Here is a 6,000-nt window from a genome sequence, read left to right on the forward strand (position 1 = left end):
ATGCTCGCTTCTTAAAGGGACCGAGTTCAATGATTGAATTTACTTTGGTTTCCTGAAAGCTGTAGGGCAAAGGCTGGCTGCGCTGCTCGGGACGCTGTCCCTAGGCGCGCGAAGGTGTAGAGCACTGGTTTTGACTGATTTTGGAATCCGAGAGACTTCCTTTTTTTTTTTTTTTTTTTTTTTTTTTGAGGTAGGGTCTCACTGTCGCCCAGGCTGGAGTACAGTGGTGCGATCGCGGCTCTCTGCGACCTCTGCCTCCCAGGCTCCAGCAGTCCTCCTACCTCGGCTTCCCGAATAGTTGGAACTAGCAGGCGCGCACCACCACAGCCAGCTAATTTTTTTTTTTTTTTTTTGGTAGAGATGAGGTTTTGCCATATTGCCCAGATTGGTCTCGAACTCCTGGGCTCAAGCGATCCGCCCACTCTCGCCTCCCAGAGTGCTGGGATTACAGGCGTAAACCACCGCGCCCGGCCAGAGAGACTTCCTATGACAATGTCTTTCTTCCTACTCTAACCTACTCTACCCTAACCGCTACCTAACGCTAAATGCAGGTTGGGAATCCTTGAACTTCACTGCCTCCCGGAGGCCAAAGGCAGAGTTGTGGAAAAGGCCACGATGTTGGGAGTATCTGAAGTCCTCATCAACCCCTTGTGAGATATATATACACACATGTATGTATACACACACATATACACACACACACACACACATATATACATACACACACATATATATATATAAAAATTTTTTTTTTAAGACGGAGCCTCACTCTGTCGCCCAGGCTGGAGTGCAGTGGTTTGCTCTCGGCTCACTGCAAGCTCCGCCTCCCGGGTTCACGCCATTCTCCTGCCTCAGCCTCCCGAGTAGCTGGGACTACAGGCGCCCGCCACCACGCCCGGCTAGTTTTTTGTATTTTTAGTAGAGACGGGGTTTCACTGTGTTAGCCAGGATGGTCTGTATCTCCTGACCTCGTGATCCGCCTGCCTCGGCCTCCCAAAGTGCTGGGATTACAGGTGTGAGTCACCGCGCCCAGCCCCTTGTGTTCTTGTTTGGACAGAGGAGCCCTGGCCTCCAAGTTTGTCTTTCCCAGAAAATGCTGCTGGGACATCAAAGAAGGCTTCTTGGAGGAGGGAGCATGCGAAGGTCAGGTGTTTTTGTTGTTTTTGTTTTGTTTTGTTTCGAGATGGAGTCTCATTTTGTTGCCCAGGCTGGAGTGCAGTGGAGTGATCTCAGCTCACCACAACCTCCGCCTCCCGGGTTCAAGTGATTCCCCTGCCTCAGCCTCCCGAGTAGCTGTAACTCCAGGTGCACACCACCATGCCTGGCTAATTTTTGTATTTTTAGTAGAGAAGGGGTTTCACTATGTTGGCCAGGCTGGTCTCGAACTCCTGACCTTGCGATCTGCCTGCCTTGGCCTCCCAAAGTGCTGGGATTATAGGTGTGAGCCACCATACCCAGCCTGCAAGGTGGGTTTTGAAGCATGAACAGGAGTTTGCCAAACACAAAGCCTTAGATTCCAGGCTGAAGATTTGGTTCATTGATTCACTAGACACCTCCTGCAACCTCTACTGTCACACTCTCATGCCCAGTCTTCTGCTGGATGATGCTGGGGACAGCAAGAGGCCTCAGCTCCAGCCCTGTCCCAGAGGAGCCCACGATCTGGGCAAGACAGAGGTAGACATAGACACTTCTAGGCCCAAAGGAGAGATGGGGCTGAAGGAGCAGGGGCTCTACCTAGAGGAAAGGCTTCCTGGGAGAGAGGATATTAGAATTGCACCTTAATAGGGGGTCAGGCGCCAGAAATTCACAAGGGTGAGAAAATCTGGAGTGGGGAGGGTGTTCCAGGCAGGGAACTCAGCATAAGCAAAGGCCTAGTTGGGTGAAAGACCATGAATTTGAATAAAATATGTGGAGCCACATCCTGCTGGGCCTGGAGAAGTCACAGAAAGTGTTGGAGAAAGGGCAGGACACCATCCATTCTGCATGAATCGAGAGTTCCAAGACAGAGCAGCCACTGACAAGAGGCTGTTGTTCCTGGCTTTAGCTGAATGGTCTGGCAGTCAGCCCCTTTCTTCAAGGGCTGGAGGAATGGTCCTCCTGGCATCCTACTAGCATCTGCTCAAACCCACCCCAGGCGGTGGGGGGGTGGGGGACTGGCGGGGAAACTGGGTCACCAGCAGAAGGCCTGCCTCTTCAGCCCCTGCCTGCCAGGGCTTTCCGCATTTAGACAGAGTCCGGTGCCATCCAGACCCAACTTCGCTGGTCTCAGGGCTGGGGCTGGAGGTGACAGGAAACCCTGCCCCCAACCTAACCCTCCCGGAGGAAGTTAGGAAGAGCAGGGACCCCGGAGAGCCCAGATCTGGTTCAAGTCCTGGCTGGACCACTCATTAGCTGTGTGACCTTAGAAAAGCACCTTGACCTCTCTGAGCCTCAGTTTTCTCATCTGTGAAATGGGGGAATTCTATCAATGGGACTGTTGGAGGACTCTGTGGGTTCTTCAGGTTGACACATAGCAACAGTAGCTGACTTTCACTGAGAGTCCACTGTGTCTGACTTGAAGCCACGTTTCGTCACCACCCATTGGCTTGTTAAACCTGCTGTGGCTGCTCCCTGTCATTCCCATTTTACAGCCGAGGACACATCAACTTAGCCAAGGCCCTCCAGTGAGGATATGCATGGCTCAGGGGCTCTCACACCACTCCTGGCTTTGGCATGTGGCCTCCTTGCCCACGGGTATGAGGCCAGCTCCATACCCTCTTCCCGCCTCCTCACCCCACTGGCGCCTGGGCATGAAAGAGCCTCCTGTTTCTCCAGGGAATTAGCAGCTCTGGGCTCCCAGCAGGGCAGCCAAAAGTGGTCCATTCATTCTCTTGAGTAAGGAAAGACTAAGAGCTCCCACCCCCACCCCAGGGAATGGGGCAGGGAGGGCTCTAGAAGGTCCAAAAGCAGCTCCTCTGGTTCACTTGGGGAAACTGAGGCACAGAACAGCAAAGTCATTTGGCCAAGATCACCAAGGGGAACTGGGATGCAAACCCATCTGACTCTGGAGTTCCCCTAACTGGGCTCAGGTTCAGCATTTTTCTGGGGAGAAATTGGAGGTTTAGAAAGAGTCAGGGACTTGCTGTAGTCACACAGCGAGTTTGGGTCAGTGGGGACTCTCTGCCTTGGTGGTGTCTGGGAAGGCAGCCCCACCTGTGCAGAAGACAGGTCCTTCTGTCCATGATTTTATCATCATGGAACAAGGCAGGGAATGGCCCTCAGATAGCTTCAAGCCTCAGTTTCCCCACTGGGAGATGGATGTAATAGTTTCCCTAAGGTCTTAGCCTGGGGTATCTGCAAGGGAGGGTTTAATGGGATTCCCTGAGCCTGGAGACCCCCATCGGGCAGGTCTGGGTCTGATTTATCTACTGGGGCCCATCCGGACCCCTCTCCGAGGAGACAGATGCTCACACAGTACCAGCTGGGGTTATGAGTCCTGGTGTAATGCAAGCCTGGGTCCCACTGGAGGTGACAGTGGGAGTGGGAGGGGTGTCTGGGTGTGAAAAGATTCAGGTGGGCATGTATGGGAGCACTAGGAGCTGCATGTGTGTGGCTGGTTGTAACAGTGGCTGGAAAGGCTATAGATCTTGGGGTTGGTGGCATTGGTGGTATTGGTGTGAACATGGTTGTGTGCTCACTACCTGTGGGTGTGTCTGTAACTAGAAACCTGGTTGTGTGTGAGCAACATGGGGCCACTGTCTGCTGCTGGCAGGAAGGCGAAGGTGTTGTGGGTGTGAGCAGCAGTGGGTGTCTTTGCATGTGGAGGGATTCTGGTGCAGCCCAGCTCATAGCTTCACCTTTGATTGTGCAGCAAGTGTGACTTGTGTGTGGCCCAGTCCAGGTATGGTTGTGTGTGGCCTGACCAGGTTGATTATGCATGTGATTGTGTGTGGCCTGGTGTGGCTGTGCATGACTGGGTGTGGTTATGCATGGCTGGGTGTGGTTGTGCGTGGTTAGGTGTGGTTGTGTTTGGCTGGGTGTGGCTCTGCATGGCTGAGTGTGGTTGTATATGGTTGGGTGTGGTTGTGCATGACCAAGTGTGATTGTGTGTGGTTGAGTGTGATTGTATATGTCCAGGTTTGACTGTACATGGTTGGTGAAACCTGTGTGTGGTCTGGTGTGGTTGTGTATGGCTGAGTGTGGTTGTCATTGGCTGGGTGTGGTTGTGCATGGCTGGGTGTGGTTGTGTATGGCTGGGTGTGGTTGTGCATGGCTGGGTGTGGTTGTCATTGGCTGGGTGTGGTTGTGTATGGCTGGGTGTGGTTGTGTATGGCTGAGTGTGGTTGTGCATGGCTGGGTGTGGTTGTCATTGGCTGGGTGTGGTTGTATATGGCTGGGTGTGGTTGTCATTGGCTGGGTGTGGTTGTGTATGGCTGGGTGTGGTTGTCATTGGCTGGGTGTAGTTGTGCGTGACCGGGTGTCATTGTGTATGGTCAGGTTTGGTCGTGTGTGGTGGGACCTGTGTGTGGCCAGGTGAGGTTGCATGTGAGCCACCTATGCTGTTAGTGTGGCTGGGGTGTGGCTGGGGTGTGACTGTGTGTGTCAGTGGTTGTTGGTGGCATTGTGTGTGACTTACCCATGTGTCACCTTGGGCATCTTCAGAGGCACTTTGGAGGCACTGTCCACCCCTGAGACCCAGCTGTCTTGGAGGGTCCAGCCTCCCTCCCCACCTCTGCTCTGGTCTGCCAGTCCCATTCCCCACCCCTCCCCCACTGGCAGCAGCCCCTGGCCCAGGGCCCCAGTGGGTTGGGGGGGGCAGAGAAGGCACTCAGGGTTGGGGAGGGGTGCCTAATCCCAGCTCAGGCCTATAAATAGCTCTTTGAGCCCAGTAGATTCCCAGGCAAGGTTGCCTCATTCAAGCCCCCGGCAACAGCCCGCCCCTGGGCCCCAGGCCAGCCCGTCTAAGCTCAGCCCTGGCACCAGCGAGGGGCCAGGGGGTGGGTGCAAGGGGTGGGGAGGAGTGGAGAAGCGGGGGAAGCAGAGGGATGAGGATAGATGGGGTTGGGGCTCAGCTCTGTGCCCACAGACCTCGGCTCCCACCTGGTCTCTACTCACTCTGTACATCCTCCGGCAGGTGATCCTAGCTCCCTGAGCCTCAGTTTCCCCAGCACCTGTAAAACAAACAGCAGTCCCCACCTATGTGTTTACTTCCCATTTCATTCTCTGAGCAACCGGTAGTGTGGGGACGTTAATTATCCCCCATATTTATTTATTTATTTATTTATTTAATTTTTTCCCGAGACAGAGTCTCAGTCACCCAGGCTGGAATGCAGTGGTGCGATCTCGGCTCACTGCAACCTTCACCTCCTGGGTTAAAGCGATTCTCCTACCTCAGCCTCCTGAGTAGCTGGGATTACAGGCGCATACCACCCCCACGCAGCTAATTTTGTATTTTTAGTAGAGACAGGGTTTCGCCGTGTTGGCCAGGTTGGTCTCAAATTCTGACCTCATGATACACCTGTCTTGGCCTCCCAAAGTGCTGGGATTACAGCCTTGAGCCGGCGTGCCCGCTCCCCCCCCCCCACCTTTTTATTTTATTTTATTCATTTTTGAAATAGGGTCTCACTCTGTCACCCAGACCAGAGTGTAGTGATGCAATCTTGACTCACTGCAGCTTCAATCTCCTGGGCTCCAGCGATCCTTCCCCTTCAGTTTCCTGAGTAGCTGGGACCACAGATGTGTGCCACCATGTCCTGCTAACTTTTAAATTATTTTTTGTAGAGATGGGGGTCTCGCTATGTTGCTCAGGCTGGTCTTGAACTCCTGGGTTCAAGTGATCCTCCCGCCTCTGACTCCCAAAGTGCTGGGATTACAGGCGTGAGCCACCGGCACCTAGCCTATCTCCATTTCAGATGGGGAAACTGAGACACAGAAAGACGAGATGGCTCACTCAGAGTCACATCGTTACAAGTGGCAGGGAAGGGGTTTGAACCCCAGACTTGTGGAGCCTGAGCTACTCGG

This window comes from Rhinopithecus roxellana, chromosome 8 (genome assembly GCF_007565055.1).
Source record: "Rhinopithecus roxellana isolate Shanxi Qingling chromosome 8, ASM756505v1, whole genome shotgun sequence".
Classification (NCBI taxonomy): Eukaryota; Metazoa; Chordata; class Mammalia; order Primates; family Cercopithecidae; genus Rhinopithecus; species Rhinopithecus roxellana.